Source organism: Macrobrachium rosenbergii, chromosome 55, assembly GCF_040412425.1.
Source record: "Macrobrachium rosenbergii isolate ZJJX-2024 chromosome 55, ASM4041242v1, whole genome shotgun sequence".
Lineage (NCBI taxonomy): Eukaryota > Metazoa > Arthropoda > Malacostraca > Decapoda > Palaemonidae > Macrobrachium > Macrobrachium rosenbergii.
Genome location: NC_089795.1, coordinates 13,611,889 through 13,634,861, shown reverse-complemented (window position 1 = coordinate 13,634,861; position 22,973 = coordinate 13,611,889). Strand labels below are relative to the sequence as shown.

The following is a 22,973-nucleotide window of genomic DNA, read 5'->3' as shown; positions in this document are numbered from 1 at the left end:
TCTTAAAACATATAACGAAGAAACTATGAAAATATTTAATTAAGTGCATGAAACTAGAATTCACTTTCAGATATTTTTGTGTGAATGGTACTGATATCTGTTCCTCCAGCCTTTGTCTGTCATGCTGGAAAATGTACCATAAAAATATGGAGTAATAACAAAACATAAATGATGCTTCAATGTGCGTCACACAAAAGGCCACATGACGCAGCAATAAATCTTTTCTATGAAAACGGACCAAACTGATTGTTGCAGTCAGTCGATAGCTCTTCATATACGACAACCCAATTTTTGTTCGAGTGTTTATGTATGTATGTATGTATGTGTGTATATATATACATATATATATATACATACATATGTATATATACATATATATATACTGTATATATATATATGTATATATATATATATATATGTGTGTGTGTGTGTGTGTGTGTGTGTGTGTGTTTGTACATGATTAGAATTGCTTTGACAAGTGATTTATATATCTAACTTCCACAAAGAAAAATGAATAATTGGTTTCGGCTTTATTGCCCCGCCATTTTCAGATGACTGATACACAGTGGTAATAATTTAAAATATACGTTAGTGGGACAGTACATACTAACATACGGACAGTTGGAAACCGAATATTAACACCTGACAGATGCTCGGGGATGGAGACCTTACACTCACTAGTGTTAGGGAGAGAAAATCAAATGGTTGTAGACGTTGAATGGAATTTATAAATTCACATTGATGATGTACCATTGTGATACATAATATTGTATCAGTTCCTTGGATGTTTCAGACAATAGACATATGGCTGTATTCAGCCAGGGATATCTGGCAATTATTCACCTGGCCGCATAGGCGCATGATGAGCTGTGAGGACAGACTAAGTTTCTGTTACTTGGTTACGGGTTGCCCTAGAGCGAGAGCCTATGCCTCCACAAGGCTGGCTCAGTCTAAGGCAAAAAACCAAGTCACTAGCTGATGTATATTATGGCAGCCGAGCTAGATTACATTCTGCTTAAAGGAAATTAAAACTATTATCGTTCTTTCGTATGTTTTTTCTTTAAGAACTGTGGTTTTAATTTTTTGTTGTAACACAGTCTAACCATTTTTACATGCTTTTATTTAACTTGACTTCTGCGTCTTTCTGTCTGTTTGTCTGTCCTCAAATCTTGTAACTCAGTTTTCGACCAGTTCCCTTCGTCCTATGGACTTGAAATTTTGCATGGTCACTCAGTCCCAGTATGTCATCAGTGACCTCTGGTGACCCTACACTGACCTCTCCCTGTAACTCAGGATTTGTATGAAACTTGGCAGAATCTATCTTCTATATAACCCCTTCCCCCTTCCATCCCCTTCCCCCTTCCCTTTTCCATCCCCTTCCCTTTTCCATCCCCCTTCCCATCCCCACTCCCCTCAGCACATGATAAGTGTTAATTTAGCTGTCCTCCCTCCCCTCCCTCCCACTTCCTTCCCCTCCCACTTCCTCTTCCATCCCTTCCCCACCCATCTCCCTCCCCTCCCTTTCCAAAGCATGCAATCAAATGTTGATGTAGCTGTGTTCTCCCCCTCCCCTTCCCTCTTCCATCCCCTCCCGCTCCCTGGTGCATACAACCAAGCGTTAATTTACCTGTGTCCTCCCCACCCTTTCCTCTTCCATCCCCTCCCATTCCCTCTTCCATCCCTCCTTTCCCTCCCCATTCCGAAGGACACAATCAAGTGTTAATTTAGCTGTGACCTCCCCTACCCCTCCCCTTCCCTATTACATCCCCTCCCCTTTCCTATTCCATTCCCTTCCCCTCCCCAGCACATGATAAGTGTTAATTTAGCTGTGTCCTCCCCCCCCCTCCCCTTCCCTCTTCCCCCCTCCTTCCCACTTCCTTCCCCTCCCACTTCCCTCTTCCATCCCCTTCCCCACCCATCTCCCTCCCCTCCCTCTTCCAAAGCATACAATCAAATGTTAATGTAGCTGTATTCTCCCCTCCCTTCCCTCTTCCACCCCTCCCCTCCCTGGTGCATACAACCAAGTGTTAATTTACCTGTGTCCTCCCCACCAGTTTCCTCTTCCATCCCCTCCCATTCCCTCTTCCATCCCCTCCCCTTTTCCTTCCCATTCCGAAGGACACAATCAAGTGTTAATTTAGCTGTGCCCTCCCCTACCCTCCCCTTCCCTATTGCATCCCCTCCTTCCCTATTCCATCCCCCTTTCCCTCCCTTCCCTCCCCTTCTGGAGCATGTGATCAAATGCTAATTTAGCTGTGTCCTCCTCCTCCCTTTCCTTCTTCCATCCCCTCACCCTTCCCTCTTCCACCCCCTTCCCTCCCTCCCTCTTCCCCTTCTGGAGCACACAAGCAAGTGTTAATTTAGCTGTGTCCCCTCCTCCTCCCTCTTCCTTCCCTTCCCCTCCATCCCCTCCACTTCCACCTTCCCTACCCCCCCCTCCCCTACCCCCTTCCAGAGCACATGCTCAAGTGTTAATTTAGTTGTGTCCTCCCCTCCCCTTCCCTATTCCCTCCCCTGCCATCTTCCATCCCCCTCCTCTTCTCCTCCCCCTTCCTCCACCCTACCTTTTCGCCCACCCATCCAACTTCCCCTCCCCTTCCCTCTGAAGTGCCCATTCTTGTCTGAAGACATATTCGTTCTTGGTCTGAATAATCAACCCAAGTTCACGAGTATAACATACGATTAGCGAGTGATCTATAGCTAGAAGTGTTCATGAACTGTTGGTGATTAGATTAGAGTCAGAATAGCACGATAACGCGTCGACTAAGGTTTTTTTTTTTTTTGAGTGAATTATTAAAAACTGAACATCATGGAAGTGTCTAACAACAACAGTGGTAAGAGATGGAGGAACCTTGCTTGCCTTGCAGATTACCAGTATGATGACTTTGCAAGCAGGGAGCTAGGGTTTCTTATTGTTGAGATCAATAATAACTCCAACCAAAAAGATGCAAAATTATTCACAGACATATTGAAAGGATATGATCCTTCAAGCTGGAACAAGTCAGCAGAAAACATAATGAAAACAAGTGAAGGAATACCAAAGAAATTTCAAATGATTAAGAGACATATAGAAAATTTACGTCACTCAACACATTCCGACAAAGAAAATGAACAAGGTGAATATAGTGAATATACTGATTGATGCAATAGGAAAACAAATGCCTAAAGTATGTAATCTATGTAATGTGTGGTATAGCATTGTAAATCCACAAAACCTGATAAGGAAATGCTATGCATGCCACGTACCTACTCACCCTACATGTGCAGAAGTCCAACAAAATAAAAATAAGGACACAAGAGTATTTTGCTCAACATGTCTAACATGGATAAACAATGTCATTAAGTCAAGACTTCATGTGCAAATAGTAGAGGATGAAGAAGATGAGGAAGAGGAAGAAGAGGAAAACAGAATAGAAGAAGAAAATAATATTGAGGAGATAGAAAAAAATAAGGGAAACAAAGAACAGGATAAGAGTATGGATGCAGAGAAACTCATAGACTCTACATATGAGGCAATACAACAGCATACAAACGAAGAAATAAATTATGACATGACAACCCAAAATAAAATCCCAAAGAGGTTGTACCCGGATCTACATGCCGACAGGAAGCAGCAAGAAAAAAAAAGAAAAAGAAAGACACAGTCTGCACCCTTTTGAAAAGAGGGAATTGCAGATTCGGTGAAAGATGTCACTACAAGCATTCCAAGATATGTCACAACTATGAGATTTATGGCAAATGTACATATCTAGACGGCTATGAGGATGAATGCAGCAATCTACATCCAAAAATATGCAAAAACTTGAGAGAAGGAAAAGGATGTAGACTCAACAAAAAATGCAGCCATGAAGAACAAAAATCAAAATCAAATACATATCAAAAATCAAAGTAAAAATGTAGGAAATGAAGAAAGGAATAAAGAGTATGAGACAAAGGAAAAAAGCAAGCCAACACCACGTTATGAAATGTCAGCATCACGATATGAGGCATCCTCACCTAGATACGGGGCAAGGAACAAACAATGCATTTATGATGCCAGGGGGTGGTGCAGATATGGTGATAAATGTAGGTATATACAAAAATTAATAAATATGAAGATGGAAGATAAAATATTTTGGAAAAGTTGGATTTTTATTGTCCGAACTTCTGGAAATGAAGAAAAGAACAACATATCAGAACAGGAAAGAGGCATGGGAAAATCCTTATTATTACCCATATTAGATAATGGGGATAACAAGCAAACCATCATAGTGATGAATGTGCAATGTTTAGTTTTAAGTAACTCAAAAAGAAAAATAGAGTTCTTACAAGAACCAACCCAAAATTAAAAAATAGGCATGATGAATATCAGTGAAACATGGTATTCCCAAGAGACTGGTAATGATGATCAGATAAAGGGTTTCCAAACTTATAGATCAGATAGAAAAAATAGGAATCAAGGGGGAACAGTGATATATGGGAGAAATACCAATCAAGGAAAAATCTGTGAGAAATATAGTAACACAGAATGTGAAATAATAGCGGTAGAATTTGAATCTGAAAAATTAGTGAACACTGTGGTACACAGACCACCTAATACTAAAGAGTTTGACATAATAATAGACAAATTGGATGATATATGTAGAAATCACAAAGACTGGACTATACTACTATCCAGAGACTTTAACTTTCCTTTCTTAGATTGGAAAGAACGAATAGGAGATTGTGGTTGTATTTATACATATAAAAAAGAGAGTAATAGTAGCGCAGAAGATAAGAGGCGATTTGGAAAGCTATTAGATATGCTACTAGAACATAATATTCAGCAAATAAATCACCTGCCAACAAGAAAGGATAATATTTTAGACCTAGTATTCGTGAACAAGGTGAATTATGTTAAAGGAATAATAGTGTATAATACAAGTATTTCAGACCATAATGTCATCGAATTAACAGAATTAACAGTCCGTTCCAAGGTAAGTGAAAACAGAGATAAGCAAGAGACAAAAAAGTGGGAAGGATATGGAAAATATAATTTCTATAGTAAGAATATAAAATGGTCAGAAATAAATGAAGGATTAAACAAAGACTGGGAAAAAATATTCGTAAGTGATAATATACAGGTAAATACAGATATATTATATAAAATATTAGAGAAAATAGTGGATAAATATATACCGAAGAAGAAAAGTAAACATCAGTCATGCATACCAAGAGACAGGAGGCTCTTGTTCCAGAAAATCAGAAAGTGGAAAAAAGTTCTTGCAAAAGAAAAGAATGCATGGAAAGTGATGAAACTAATAAGTAAGATAGAAAATGCAGAACAAAAGATTATACTATCAAAAGAAAATGAAAAATGGGACTTAGAAGAAAAGACCCTACAAAATATCAAGCAAAACCCCTAAATATTTTACTCATATGCAAAAAAGATGAATGAAAGAGGAGTAGAAATAGGCCCTCTAAGAATTGAAGGGCGATTAATGAATGAAAAAAAGAAAATATGCAACATATTAGCAGAAAGATATAAGAGAGAATTTACACCTAGAATTGATAATGAAGATAATGATACAGAAATAAGAGATGAAAATAGTGAATATTTATCAGACATAGATATTAATGAAGCTGATATTGTGCAGGCTATTAATGAAATTAACCCTTAAGGGACGGCATAATTTATCAATGTGCAGCACCCCACACCAGGGAAACTTTGAGGTCGGCAAAATAAAAAATAATCACATCAATGGCATTCACACTGTATAAATAAAAAAATTCTAAAAAATTTTCCCTACCTTCCACGAGAAGTTGAAAATTACTATTTACAAACTCTTGTGGGGCCTCATTTACAAGACAATCGTAAATTTTACCAAATTATATATGTTTTTTCTAATAAATAAGTTTTTAGGATTTTGTAAAATTATTATTACTGCTCACACAATATCAAAACAGATAAGAAATAAAAGCAGTAACAAATTTTTTGCATATTTGTTGTAAAATATTCACGTAAGTTTACAAGAAGGAAGATTCAGTAACGTTTTTTTACTTTTACATGCTTTTTGTAATATTTCTTTGAAATTTTCTTTGTAAAATTACATTTACAACCGGCATACTATCGTAAAAGGCAAAAACAAAAAACAACAGCAACCCCTTCGTATATTTACAAGCAAATTTACAAAAAGACTCATGTGAGAGAGAGATGCAGTACCTTCTCCCTTGAAGTCACAAGCATTACTGATACTGGCCTAACTCTTACATCTGTATAAAAGTTGCCATTAGTGAATTTATATCATATAGAAGCATTGGCACCTTTGTTTCGAATCATTATTACCATAACAGTGGTGCATAATTCTGCTTCACACTCAAGCTCAATCCGTCCACCTCCCCAAACCAGTTTTACTTCACACTGAAGCTCAATCCGTCCACTAAGGGTTAAAAATGGATCTGCAGCCAGACCAGACGGTGGCCCTGCCATTTTGTTAGAGAAAGTAATTCATTCTATCGCAAAGCCGCTCGCAATATTATTAAGACAAAGTGTAGATACAGGCAGGATTTATGATGAACATAAATTAGCATATATTACCCCTATTTTCAAAAGTGGATCAAGACTAGAGGCAAGTAATTATAGGTCTGTGAGTCTAACATCACATATTATAAAGTATATGAAAGGGTAATGAAGAAAAATATAATAAAAATATGTAATGAAAAATAGTTTGTTTAATATAGGAAAACATGGTTTTGTACCTGGAAAAAGTACATAAACAAAACTGTTAGTCCACCATGAAAACATATAAAAATATGATAAATGAATAAGATAGCGATGTGGTTTACCTAGACTTTGCAAAAGCTTTTGACAAGGTAGACCATAATATATTAGCGAAAAAAGTTAGAAAACATAATATTGTGGACAAAGTAGGAAGATGGATGAAAGACTTTTTGCAAAACAGAAAACAGATAGTGATTGCAAATGATGAGAAATCGGATAAAGCTAAGGTAATATCTAGTGTGCCACAAGGTACGGTGTTAGCTTCATCGCTGTTTGTTATTATGATTGCAGAGATAGACAGTAGTGTTAAGGACTCGGTAGTGAGAAGTTTCGCTGATGACACAAGAATAAGTAGAGAAATTACTTGTGATGAAGATAGGAACCCGCTACAAAGAGACCTAAAGAAAATATATGAATGAGCAGAGGTAAATAGGATGGTATTTAACTCTGATAAATTTGAATCAATAAATTGTGGTGATAAAGAAGGAATGCTATATGCATATAGGGGACCTAATAATGAGACAATCACAAATAAGGAAGCAGTTAAAGATCTTGGTGTGATGTTGAATAGGAATATGTTACGCAATGATCAAGTAGCAATACTATTGGCAAAATGCAAAGCAAAAATGGGAATGTTGCTCTGGCACTTCAAAACAAGAGAAGCCGAACACATGATTATGCTTTATAAAACGTATGTACGTAGTCCACTTGAATATTGCAATATGATATGGTACCCACACTACCAAAAGGATATTGCACAAATAGAGAGTGTACAAAGGTCCTTTACAGCTAGAACAGAAGAAGTTAAGGACCTTGACTACTGGGAAAGACTACAATTCTTAAAATTATATAGTCTCGAAAGGAGAAGAGAACATTACATGATAATACAGGCATGGAAACAGATAGAAGGAATTACCGAAAACATCATGGAGCTAAAAATATCAGAAAGAGCAAGCAGAGGCAGATTAATAGTGCCCAAAACTATACCAGGAAAACTAAGGAAAGCACACAGGACATTAATCCACAACGCACCAACATCGATAATGCAGCGTCTATTCAATGTGTTACCATCTCATCTGAGGAACATATCAGGAGTGGGCGTAGATGTGTTTAAGAATAAGCTCAACAAATATCTAAGCTGCATCCCAGACCATCCAAGACTTGAAGATGCAAAATATACTGGAAGTTGCATTAGCAATTCTCTGGTAGACATCAGAGGTGCCTCACACTGAGGGACCTGGGGCAACCCAAACGAACTGTAAGGCCAGTAAGGTAAGGTCTTTCCCCTTCCCCCTTCCCCTTCTCCTTCCCCTTTCGCTTCCCTACCCCTTCCTCATCCACCCCTCCCCCTCCTCTTTCCCATCCATTCCCTTCTCATTTACCTCCCCTCTCCTTCTTCCTTCCCCTTCCCCTCTCATCCTTTCTCCTCCCCTCCCCATCCCCTTACCTTCCATCTTCCCTTCCTCTCCCCCTCCCCATTTTCCCCCCCATCTTCCCTTTCCTACCTCTTCCTCCTCCCCTACCCCCCTCCAGAGCACATGTTCAAGTGTTAATTTAGTTAAGTCCTCCCCTCCCCTTCCCTATTCCCTCCCCTGCCATCTTCCATCCCCCTCCACTTCCCCTCCCCCTTCCCCCACCCCTACCTTTCTCCCCCCCCCATCCAAATCATGTACATATAAAAAATCAAAGTAAAAATGAAGCAAATAAAGAAAGGAATAAAGAGTATGAGACGAAGGAAAAAAGCAAGCCAACACCACATTATGATATGTCAGCATCATGATATGAGGCATCCGCACCTAGATACAGGGCAAGGAACAAGCAATGCATTTATGATGCCAGGGGGTGGTGCAGATACGGTGATAAATGTAGATATATACACAAAATTAATAAATATGAAGATGGAAGATCAAATATTTTGGAAAAGTTGGATTTTTTAATGTCCGAATTTCTGGAAATGAAGAAAAAAACAACATATAAGAACAAGAAAGAGGCATGGGAAAATCCTTATTATTACCCATATTAGATAATGGGGATAACAAGCAAACCATCATAGTGATGAATGCGCAAGGTTTAGTTTCGAGTAACTCAAAAAGAAAAATAGAGATCTTACAAGAACCAACCCAAAATTAAAAAATAGATATAATGAATATAAGTGAAACATGGTATTCCCAAGAGACTGGTAATGATGACCAGATAAAGGGTTTCCAAACTTATAGATCAGATAGAAAATATAGGAATCAAGGGGGAACAGTGATATATGGGAGAAATACCAATCAAGGAAAAATCTGTGAGAAATATAGGAACGCAGATTGTGAAATAATGGCAGTAGAATTTGAATCTGAAAAATTAGTGAACATTGTAATATACAGACCACCTAATACTAAAGAGTTTGACATAATAATAGACAAATTGGATGATATATGTAGAAATCACAAAGACTGGACTGTACTCCTATCCGGAGACTTTAACTTTCCTTTCTGAGATTGGAAAGAGCGAATAGGAGATTGTGGTTGTATTTATACATATAAAAAAGAGAATAATAGAAGCACAAAAGATAAGAGGCAATTTGAAAAACAATTAGATATGCTATTAGAACATAACATTCAGCAAATAAATCACCTGCCAACAAGAAAGGATAATATTTTAGACCTAGTATTCGTGAACAAGGTGAATTATGTTAAAGAAATAATAGTGTATAATATGAGTATTTCAAACCATAATGTCATAGAATTAACAGTCCGTTCCAAAGCAAGTGAAAACAGCGATAAGCAAGAGACAAAAAGTGGGAAGGATATGGAAAATATAGTTTCTATAATAAGAATATAAAATTGTCAGAAATAAATGAAGACTTAAACAAAGACTGGGAAAACATATTCGTAAGTGATAATACAGGTAAACACAGATATATTATATAAAATATTAGAGAAAATAGTGGATAAATATATACCGAAGAAGAAAAGTAAACATCAGTCATGCATACCAAGAGACGGAAGGATCTTTTTCGGGAAAATCAGAAAGTGGAAAAAAGGTCTTGCAAAAGAAAACAATGCATGAAAAGTGATGAAACTAAAAATTAATATAGAAAATGCAAAACAAAAGATTATGCAATCAAAGAAAATGAAAAATGGGACTTAGAAGAAAAGACCCTTCAAAATATCAAGCAAAGCCCCTAAATATTTAACTCATATGCAAAAAAGATGAATAAAAGAAGAGTAGAAACAGGCCCTCTAAGAACTGAAGGACAATTAATGAATGAAAAAATGAAATATGCAACATATTAGCAGAAAGATATAAGAGAGAATTTACATGTAGGATTGATAACGAAGATAATGATATAGAAATAAGGGATGAAAATAGTGAATATTCATTGGACATAGATATTAATGAAGCCTATATTGTGCAGGCTATTAATGAAATTAAAAATGGATCAGCAGCCAGACCAGACGGTGTCCCTGCCATTTTGTTAGAGAAAGTAGCTCATTCTATCGCAAAGCCGCTCACAATATCATTAAGACAAAGTGTAGATACAGGCAGATTTTATGATGAACTAAATTAGCATATATTACCCCTATTTTCAAAAGTGGATCAAGACTAGAGGCAAGTAATTATAGACCTGTGAGTCTAACATCACATATTAGAGAGTGTATGAAAGGGTAATGAAGAAAAATATAATGAAACATTTAATGAAAAATAGTTTGTTTAATATAGGGAAACATGGTTTTGTACCTGGAAAAGTACACAAACCCAACTGTTAGTCCACCATGAAAACATAAAAATATGATAAACGAAAAAGATAGAGATGTGGTTTACCTAGACTCTGCAAAAGCTTTTGACAAGGTAGACCATAATATATTAGCAAAAAAAGTTAGAAAACATAATATTGTGGACAAAGTAGGAAGATGGATTAAAGAATTTTTGCAAAACAGAAAACAGATAGTGATTGCAAATGATGAGAAATCGGATAAAGCTAAGGTAATATCCGGTGTGCCACAAGGTACAGTGTTGTTATTATGATTTCAGAGATAGACAGTAGTGTTAAGGACTCGGTAGTGAGAAGTTTCGCCGATGACACAAGAATAAGTAGAGAAATTACTTGTGATGAAGATAGGAACTCACTACAAAGAGACCTAAAGAAAATATATGAATGGGCAGAGGTAAATAGGATGGTATTTAATTCTAATAAATTTGAATCAATAAATTATGGTAATAAAGAAGGAATGCTATATGCATATAGGGGACCTAATAATGAGACAATCACAAATAAGGAAGCAGTTAAAGATCTTGGTGTGATGTTGAATAGGAATATGTTATGCAATGATCAAGTAGCAATACTATTGGCAAAATGCAAAGTAAAAATGGGAATGTTGTTCTGGCACTTCAAAACAAGAGAAGCCGAACACATGATTATGCTTTATAAAACGTATGTACGTAGTCCACTTGAATATTGCAATATGATATGGTACCCACACTACCAAAAGGATATTGCACAAATAGAGAGTGTACAAAGGTCCTTTACAGCTAGAACAGAAGAAGTTACGGACCTTGACTACTGGGAAAGACAACAATTCTTAAAATTATATAGTCTCGAAAGGAGAAGAGAACATTACATGATAAAACAGGCATGGAAACAGATAGAAGGAATTACCGAAAACATCATGGAGCTAAAAATATCAGAAAGAGCAAGAAGAGCTAGATTAATAGTGCCCAAAACTATACCAGGAAAACTAAGGAAAGCACACAGGACATTAATCCACCAACATCAATAATGCAGCGTCTATTCAATGTGTTACCAGCTCATCTGAGGAAAATATCAGGAGTGAGCATAGATGTGTTTAAGAATAAGCTTGACAAATATCTAAGCTGCATCCCAGGCCATCCAAGTGTGGAAGATGCAAAATATACTGGAAGATGCATTAGCAATTCTCTGATGGACATCAGAGGTTCCTCACACTGAGGGACCTGGGGCAGCCGGAACGAACTGTAAGGTCTGTAAGGTAAGGTCTCCCCATTTCCCCTTCCCCTCACTTTCCTAATCCCTTCCTCCTTCCCTCTTAACCTCCCTTCCCCATTCCCCTCCCCCCCCCTTCTCCCTCACCCTACCCCGTAAACGGATATCAGTTTCGTTAACAACAATCATAAATCGGTTACAATTTCTGTCAAAACTAAAAAGTCTAAAATAAAAAAATCTATAAAAAATTTGTTAAACGTACTTTTATTAAAATGCACTAAAAAGTAGAAAAAAAATATTTTGAGACACGCCAGGATTTTCTTACAATAATTCATGTCTACAAAAATAAAAGCGTTGTCGCCAAACATGGAAGGAAATTCTACAAGAAAAGAAATAGATTTTTTATTTATTGTAGTATTTCCTTCAATGCTTGGCGCCCATGCTTTTATTTTTGTAGACATGAATTATTGTAAGAAAATCCTATCTTGTCTCAAAATATTTTTTGATACTTTTTAGTGCATTTTAATAAAAGCATGTTTAGACATTTTTTTTACATTCGTTTATTTTCAGTCTGAAGGTGGGTTTTATTTTAGCACTCAAAATTGATGGTCTATATGTTTTGCGTATACAGCATTAAAAACAAAACTATTTATTACATTTTCTTTACTTATCATAATCAAATATAAAAAAAAAATGTTCAATATTAACCTATAAATGTTTGGCTAGCCCTAATGATCCTTGCTTGACATATGAAAGGCTGGGAATCCTACAATCTGCAGCATGATTTTGTTTATAAGCATTTGTGTGGTATTAGGTTTTCGTAGCCAAAAATGTGTTCTTTTACAGCCGTTATGCAAATATATGACTGATAATTTCAGCAGTGAATGGCCTCCTCGAATTGTCCATTGGACCTAATTCTGAAACCGTACGGCTGAGGACTGAATCCCTCACTCCTTGAGATAAAAATGTTCACACTCTCCATAATGAGGTAAAACAGAAAAAAAAAATTATGTATTTCCATCTATTATTAACATCTGGAATGGATGGTAGATAATATTGATAGTAGAAAAATATTAATTAATAAAAAGTTGAATAAATACTTCAGAATATAATTAAAGAGCAACAACGTCTAAAGAAAGTCAATATATTCTTTCGAATTATTAAAGAAAAACAACAGTAAATTATGTTTATCCCATATATTCAGCAAAAGTGTGTTTTCTAGCCAGTTTCAGCTCATAAATGGAATTCACATCTTGATATTTAGTGTACAGTAAACCCCCCCGTATTCGCGTTCTCTTGGTTCGCGGACTCATGCATTCGCGGGTTTCTCTGTGGAACATATCTAGCCATCATTCGCGGAAAATTCGCCCATTTGCGGTATTTTTCACTGGGAAATATTCACTAATTACTGTATTTTCATATAATTTTCATGAATAAATGCACTTTTTGTGATATAACTATTAAAATACTTAGGTATAAGCATTTTTACAGGGTTTTTCTTGGTTTAAGCTATCAAAATGGGCAGTTCTAGGTGTTTTTAGAGGGGTTTTAAGCATTCCCTTCACACGTCGTTACCAGTTACCATGCATTCGAGGCCTCTGTGATTCCTATTAAACCATTCATTTGTTAAAAAAATAAACAATATTTCCAAATTCTTTCTCTGCTATATATCTGAATTCTCCTTCATATTTGTCGTGAGAAAATTGGATCCGTTTTTTCTCGACAATCCTTCACGAGGGGAAGTGGTAAGCAGGCAGCAGAGTTCGTGGTCCTCATTTTTCTGCAAATGCTCGAGTGTTATTTGTGTCCGGCGAATTGTCGGTATTGGCAGTATCATGAATATCGGAGAGGCTCTTTTAAATGATTCAAATACATTCTTTAATAAAATAACCAAAGCAGAAATTTTGAAAGGGAACCGAGGTAACGACGAGACATGCAAAGGGGCGATATGTGTCTTTCTCGGGGGCATATCATAGAGGTAAGCTGAGCTCACTCCATCTTGTCACTTCCCCAGCCAAGTGGTTCATTTGTAGTCAAGAGCCGGTTCATATAGTTTGCTAATTTAATCCCACTGCATTTTTGCCATCCGAGGCGTGTAGTTGATATTCGGATAAAGTATAGTCGGATTACTCAGGAATAAGGTTTGAATAAAACTGTAACTTTCAGACGCCTGTTTTTTGAGTTTTATGGGTTTTGTATAACTTTTCTTTCAGAGTTGTGTCTTGTACCCGACCGCGTGGTCCTTAAGGTGTGCTTTAATGTATGTTAAATTTAAATAGTTATTTTTTAATAGTTATTTTATCTTAATGATGGACCTTAGCTTCGATGTTTGCTGATAGTGCCCTTCAGACCTAATCATCCTATTCCCATACCACCCGGGACTTAGAACCCTCTCAGTCGCGGGGAAAAATTCGCGACAATATTTGTAAAAATCTTCTTTTTCTATTTGACATTTTTGATGGTATTAAAAAGAACATTGGCATGTGTAAGATTTAGAAGTTATCGTGCATCCAAATTGGTCTACGGAACATTTTGCCATTGCAGGCGTGCTAACTGAGCCTCATACGGCTGTGCATTTCACCACAGGGTTGGAGACATTACATACAGGGGTTGACACGTTACACCCATTAATGAATAGGGGTTGGAGACCTTACATTCATTAGTGCACAGGGGTACAGACATTGCACTCATTAGAGCCCAGGATTGGAGACATTACAATCATTAGTACACAGGAGTGAAAAAATTACACTCATTAGTGCACAGGGGTAGAGATATTACACTCATTAGAGCACAAGAGTGGAGACATTACAGTCATTAATACACAGGAGTGGAGAAATTACACTCATTAGTGCAGAGGGGTGGAGACATTACAATCATCAGGGCATAGGGGTGGAGACATTACACTCATTAGTGCACACGGGTGGAGACATTACACTCATTAGCACATGGGGATGTAGACCATACACTCATTAATGCACAAGGGTGTAGACATTACACACATTAGTGCACGGGGGTGGAGACCTTACATTCACTAGTGCACAGGGATCCAGACATTACACTCATTAGTGCAAAGTGGTGGACACATTACACTCATTAGTGCAAAGTGGTGGACACATTACACTCATTACTGCACAGGGGTGTAGACATTACACTCATCAGTGCAGAGGGGTGGAGACATTACATGTATGATTACGCAGGGGTGGACACCTTACACTCATTAGTGCACAGAGGTGGAGATCTCACACTCATTAGTGCACAGGGGTGGAGACTTACACTCATTAGTGCACAGTGGGGAAGAAATTACACTCATTAGTGCACATGGGTGGAGACATTACACTCATTAGTGAAGAGAGGTTAACATCTTACACTCATTAGTGCACAGAGGTGGAGAACTAACATTCATTGGTGCACAGGGGTGGAGACATTGCATCCATTTGTTCACAGCTGTGGAGACATTGCACTCATTAGCACACAGAGGTGGACACTTTACACTCGTAAGTGCACAGATGTGGAGACATTACACTCATTAGTGCACAGGGTGGACACTTTACACTCATAAGTGCACAGATGTGGAGACATTACACTCATTAGCGCACAGGGGTGGACACTTTACTCCCGTAAGTGCACAGATGTGGAGACATTACACTCCTTAGCGCACAGGGGTGGAGACAACACACTCATTAGTGCACAGGGCTACAGACCTTACACTCATGAGTGCACTGGGATGGACACCTTACAATTATTCGTGCACAAGGGTGGAAACATTACACTCATTAGTGCACAGGACTGGAGAACTTACTCTCATTAGTACACAGGGGTGGACATCTTACAATTGTTGTTGCACAAGGGTGGAGACATTACACACATTAGTGCACAGGGGTGAAGACATTACACTCCTTAGCGCACAGGGCTGGAGACCTTACACTTTTAGTGCACAGGGGTGGAAACCTTGCAATTATTGGATACATTACACACATTAGTGAACGGCGTGGGGACATTAAACTCATTAGTGTACAGGGATGGAGACATTACACTCATTAGTGCAAAGGGGTGGACGCATTATATTCACTAGTGCACAGGGGTGTGGACATTACACTCATTAGTGCACAGGGTAGTAGACATTACACTCATTAGTGCAAAGGAGTGGAGACATTACACTCTTTAATGCACAGGGGTGTAGACATTACATTCATTAGTGCAGAGGGGTGGAGACATTACACTCATTAGTACACAGGGGTGAACACCTTACTCTCATTAGTGCACACAGGTGGAGACCTTACACTCATTAGTGCACAGGGGTGGAGACATTACTCTCATTAGTGAGCAGGGGTGGAGACAGTACAAGGGTGCAGACATTAAACACATTAGTGCATGGGGGTGGACACCATACATTCATTAGTGCAGAGGGATCCAGACATTATACTTATTAGTACACAGTGGTGGACACATTACACTCATTAGTGCAGAGGGGTGAAGACATTACAGTCATTAGTGCAGAGGCGTGGAGATACTACACTTATTAGAAAAACAGGGGAGAACACTTTACACTCATTGATGCACAGAGGTGGAGACCTTACACTAATTAATTCACATGGGTGAAGTCTTACACTCATTAGTGCACAGTAGTGGAGACATCACACTCATTAGTGCACATGGGTGGAGACATTACACTCATTAGTGCAGAGATGTGGAGACATTACACTCCTCAGTACATAGGGGTTAACATATTACACTCATTAGCGCACAGGTGTGGAGACCTTACACTCATGAGTGCACAGGGATGGACACTTTACACTTATTAGTGCACAGGTGTGGAGACATTACACCCATTAGTGCACAGGGGCGGTGGAGACATTACACACATTAGCACACAGGGGTGGAAACAACACACTTATTAGTGCAAAGGGCGGGAGACCTTCCACTCATTAGTGCACAGGGGTGGACACCTTACAGTTATCGGTGCACATTGATGGACACTTTACACTCATAGGTGCATAGGGTTGGAAAAATTACACATATTTGTGTACAGTGGTGGAGACATTACACCCATTAGTGCACAGGGGTGGAGACATTATACTCATTGGTGCACAGGGTTGGTGACAATACACTAATTAGTGCACAGAGCTGGAGACCTTACACTCATTAGTATACGGGGTGGACACCTAACAATTATTGGCACACAGGGGTGGAGACATTACACTCACTAGTGCACAGTGGGGGAGACATTACACTCGTTAGTGCAGAGGGATGGACACTTTACACTCATTAGTGCACAGGGGTGGAACCATTACACTTATTATAACACAGGGGTAGAGACTTTACTTTAATTAGTGCATAGGGGCGGAGTTATTACACTCATAGTGTACAGAGGTGGAGACATTACACTCATTAGTGCACAGGGGTGGATACATTACACTCATTAGTGCACAGGGGTGGAGACATTACATTCATTAGTGCACAGAGGTGAAGACATTACTCTCAATAGTGCACAGGACTGGAGGCATAACACTCATTAGTGCACAGGGGTAGAGACCTTACACTCATTAATGCAGAGGGGTGGAGACATTGCACTCATTAGTGCACAGTTGTGGAGACATTACACTCACTAGCGTAAGGGGGCTAGAGACCTTACACTCATTAGTGCACAGGGGTGGACACCTTACAATTATTGGTGCTCAAGGGTGGAGAAATTACACACATATTAGTGCACAGGGGTGGAGAAATTACACTCTTTAGTGCACAGGGGCAGAGACCTTACACTCATTAATGCACATGGGTGGAGACATTGCACTCATTAGTGCACAGTTGTGAAGACATTACACTCGTTAGCGCACAGGGGTAGAGACATTACACTCATTAGTGTACATGGGTGGAGACCTTACACTCATTAGTGACCAGTGGTGGAAACATACACTCTTTAGTGCAAAGGGATGGAGAAATTACGTTTGTTACTGCTCAGAGTTGGAGACATTACACTCCTTAGTGCACAAGGGAGGAGATATTTCACTCATTACTGCACAGGTTTGGGGACATTACACTTATTAGTGCACAGGAGTGGACACCTTACACTCATTAGTGCACAGGGATGGAGACATTACACCCTCGTGCACAGGGGTGGAAATATTACACTCATTAGTGCAAAAGGGAGGAGACATTTCACTCATTATTGCACAGGTTTGGAGACATTACACTCATTAGCGCTCAAGAATGGGGACATTACACTAATTATTGCACAGAGATGGAGACATTACACTCTTAGTGGAAAGTAGTGGAGACATTATACTCATTTATTAACAGGGGTGGACACCTTACACTCATTGTTACACATGGATGGATGCTTAACACTCATTACTGCACAGTGATGGAGCCATTACACTCATTAGGACACAGGGGTGGAGACATTACACTCATTAGTGCACAGAGGTGGAGATATTACACTCATTAGTGCACAGGGGTGGAGATGTCACATTCATTATTACACTGGGGTCAGGGGTAGAGACATTACACTCATTAAATGCAAAGAGGTGGGGACATGTCACTCACTACTGCACAATGTCAGAGACATTTCAGTCATTAGTGCTCAGATGTGGAGACCTTACACTCATTAGTGCACAGGGCTGTAGACATTACACTCATTAGTGTACAGGGTACGAGACATTACTCTCAATATTGTACAGGGTGGAGACCTTACACTCATCAATGCTCATGGGTGGAAGCATTACACTCATTAGTGCACAGTTATGGAGACATTATACTCATTAGTGAACAGGGGTTGAGACCTTACACTAATTAGTGTACAAGGGTGGAGACATTACACTCATTAGTGCACAGGGATGGAGAAATTATATTCATTACTATACGGGGGTGGAGACCTTACATTAATTAATGCAAAAGGGTGGAGACATTACACTCATTATTTCAAAGGGATGAAGACATTACACTCATTAGTGCAGAGGGGTGGTGTCATTGCATTCATTAGTGCCCTGAGGTGAAGATATTACACTCATTAGTACAGATTGGAGGACACCTTACACTCATTAGTGCACAAGGGTGGTGACATTACACTCATTTGTTCAAAGAAGTAAAAAACTTATACTCATTAGTAAACAGAGGTGGACACTTTACACTCATTAGTGCACAAGGGCGGAGCTTTTAGATTCATTATTACAGATGGGTGGAGGCATTACACTCATTAGTGCACAGGCATGGAGACCTTACACTCATTACTGCAAAGGGGTGGAGACATTACAGTCATTAGTGAACAGGGGTAGCGATATTACACTCATTAGTGCACAGGTGTGGAGACCTTACACTCAATAGTGCACAGAGGTGGAGACATTATACTCATTAGTGCACAGGAATAGAGCCATTACACTCATTAATGCACAGAAGTGGAGACATTGCACTCATTAGTGCACAGGGGTGGAGACATTACACTCGTTAATGCACAGACGTGGAAACGTTACTCTCATTAGTGCACAGGGGTGGAGACATTACTTTTATTAGTGCACAGGGGTGGAGACATTACACTCATTATTGCACAGGGGTGGAGATATTACACTAGTGAGTTCACAGGGGTTGATATTCATTAGTGCATAGGGGTGGAGACCATCCACTCATTAGTGCACAAGGTCAGAAACATTAAATTCTTTAGTGCAAAAGGTGGAGATCTTACGCACTTTAGTGAGCTGGGGTGGACACCTTACATTCATTAATGCAAAGGGGTGGTGGACATTACACTCATTAGCACACAGGGGTGGAGACAACACACTTATTAGTGCAAAGGGCAGGAGACCTTACACTCATTAGTGCACAGGGGTGGAGACATTGCACATATTAGTGCTCAGGTTGGGGACATTACACTCATTAGTGTACAGGTATGGAGTTATTACACTCATTATTGCACAAGGATGGAGACATTACACTCATTAGTGTACAGTGGTGGAGACATTACACTCATTAGTGCACAGGGGTGGAGACATTACACTCATTAGTGCACAGGGGTGGAGACATTACACTCATTGGTGAACAGGGGTGGTGACAATACACTAATTAATGCACAGGGCAGGAGACCTTATTCTCATTAGTATACTGTGTGGACACCTAACAATTATTGGCACACAGGGGTGGAGACATTACACTCATTAGTGCACAGGGGTAGCAACATTTCACTAATTAGTGTACAGTGGGGGAGACATTACACTCTTTAGTGCAGGGGGATGGAGACTTTACACTCATCAGTGCACAGGGATGGAGCTATTACACTCATTATAACACAGGGGTAGAGATTTTACTTTCATTAGTGCATAAGGTTTGGAGACATTACACTCATTAGTGCACAGGGGTGGAGACATTACACTCACTAGTTCACAGGAGTGGAGACATAACACTCATTAGTGCATAGGGCTGGAGACATTACACTCATTACTGCACAGGGGTGGAGACATTACACTCACTAGTTCATAGGAGTGGAGACATAACACTCATTAGTGCACAGGGGTGGAGACCTTACACTCATTAATGCACAGGGGTGGCGACATTGCACTCATTAGTGCAGAGGGGTGGAGACCTTACATTCATTAATGCACAGGGGTGGAGACATTGCACTCATTAGTGCAATGGGGTGGAGACCTTAAATTCATTAACACACAGGGGTGGAAACCTTACACTCATCAGTGAACACTGGTGGAGACATTACACCCATTAGTGCAAGTGGATGGAGAAATACACTCATTATTGCACGGGGGTGAAAGCATTACACTCATTAGTGCACAGGGATGGACACCTTACACTCATTAGTGCGCAGGGTTGGAGACATTACATTCATTAGTAAACAGAGGTTTACACCTTACACTCATTAGTTAACAGGGGTTGAGACATTACACTCATTAGTGCATCAGGGTGAACACCTTATAATTATTAGTGCACAGGGGTGGACATTAGCCCGCAGGGGTGGAGACACTACGCTCTAGTACACGGGGGTGAAAACATTACATTTATTTGTGCACAGGGGTGGAGACATTACAATAATTAGTGCGCAGAGGTGGATGCATTATACACATTAGTACACAGGGGTGGAGACATTACACTCATTAGTGCACAGGGGTGGAGACATTACACTCACCAGTGCAAGGGGGCTAGAGACTTTGCACTCATTAGCACAAAGGGATGGAGACATTACACTCATTGGTGCACAGAGGTGGAGACATTATACTCCTTAGTGCACAGAGGTGGACACCTTACACTCATTAGTGCACAGTGGTTGAGACTACACTCATTAGTGCACAGGATTGGACACCTTACACTTATTAGTGCACAGGGATGGAGACATTACACTCTCGTGCACAGGGGTGGAAATATTACACTCATTAGTGCACAAGGGAGGAGATATTTCACTCATTATTGCACAGGTTTGTAGACATTACTCTCATTAGTACACAAGAGTGGAGACATTACACTAATTAGTGCACGGGGATGGAGACATTACACCCTTAGTGGAAAGTGGTGTAGACATTACACGCATTTATTAATGGGGTGGACACCTTACACTCATTGGTGCACAGGGATGGATGTTTAACACTCATTACTGCACAGGGATGGGGCCATTACACTCATTAGTGCACAGGGTGGAGACACTACACTCATTAGTGCACAGGGGTGGAGACCTTACACTCATTAGTGCACAGGGCTGGAGACATTACACTCATTAGTGTACAGGGTTCAAGACATTACTGTTAATTTTTTACAGGGGTGGAGACCTTACACTCATCAATGCTCATGGGTGGAAATATTACACTCATTAGGGCACAGTGGTTGAGACCTTACACTCATTAGTGCACAGGGGTGGAAACATTATGCTCATTATTGCACAGGGGTGGAGACATTACACTCAATAGTTCACAGGGGTTGATATTCATTAGTGCACAGGGGTAGAGACCATCCACTAATTAGTGCAAAGATGTGGAGATCTTACATACTTTAGTGAACTGGGGTGGACACCTTACATTCATTATAGCAATGGGGTGAACACATTACACTCAGTAGTGCACAGGGGTGGACACCTTACACTCATTAGTGCACAAGGGTCTAGAGATTACACTCACAAGTGCACATTGGTGGAGACATTATACTCTTTAGCACACAGGCGTGGAGACATAAAACTCGTTAGTTCAAAGTCGTGGAATCCTTACACTGATTACTGCAAAGGGGTGTAGACATTATACTCATTAGTGCACAAGGATGGAGACATTACACTCATTAGTGCACAAGGGTGGAGATATTACACTCTCTGGTGCAATGGGGTGGTGACAATACACTAATTAGTGCACAGGGCTGGAGACCTTACACTCATTAGTGCAAAGGGGTGGATACCTTACATTCATTAATGCACATGGGTGGAGACCTTACACTCATCAGTGAACAGTGGTTGACACATTACTCTCATTAGTTCACAGTGGTTGAGACATTACACTCATTAGTGCACAGGAGTGGATACCTTACACTTATTAGTGCACAGGGATGGAGACATTACACTCTTGCACAGGGGCGGAAATATTACACTCACTAGTGTAGAAGGGAGGAGACGTTTCACTCATTATTGTACATGTTTGGAGACATTACACTCATTAGTGCACAAGAGTGGAGACATTACACTATTTAGTGCACAGAAATGGGGACATTACACTCTTAGTGGAAATTGGTGGAGACATTATACTCGTTTATTAACAGGGGTGGACACCTTACACTCATTGGTGCACAGGGATGGATGCTTAACACTCATTACTGCACAGGGATGGAGCCTTTACAGTCATTAGTGTACAGGTGTGGAGACATTACACTCATTAGTGCACAGAGGTGGAGAACTTACACTCATTAGTGCACAGGGGTGGAGATGTCACACTCATTATTACACAGGGGGTAGGGGTAGAGACATTACACTTATTAGTGCAAAGTGGTGGAGTCATTTCACTCACTAGTGCACAGAGGTGGAAACATTACACTTAGTGCACAGGGCTGGAAACATTACACTAATTTGTGTATAGGGTTCGAGACATTACTCTCAATATTGTACAGGGGTGGAGACCTAACACTCATCAATGCTCATGTGAGGAAACATTACACTCATTAGTGAACAGGTTGTTGAGACCTTACACTTATTAGTGCACAGGGGTGGAGACATTATACTCATTAGTGCACAGGGTTGAGACATTACACTCATTATTGCACAGGGGTGGAGACATTGTACTCATTAGTTCACAGGGGTTGATATTCATTAGTGCACAGGGG

At 39.6% G+C, this 22,973-nt stretch overlaps 1 protein-coding gene across 3 annotated transcripts in view; it reads right to left on the bottom strand.

The window, feature by feature from the left end:
- The window catches only part of LOC136835931 (streptococcal hemagglutinin-like), a 601,990-nt gene that overhangs the window by 388,613 nt on the left and 190,404 nt on the right, over positions 1 to 22,973 (bottom strand). The gene's annotated exons all lie outside the window — the stretch shown is intronic.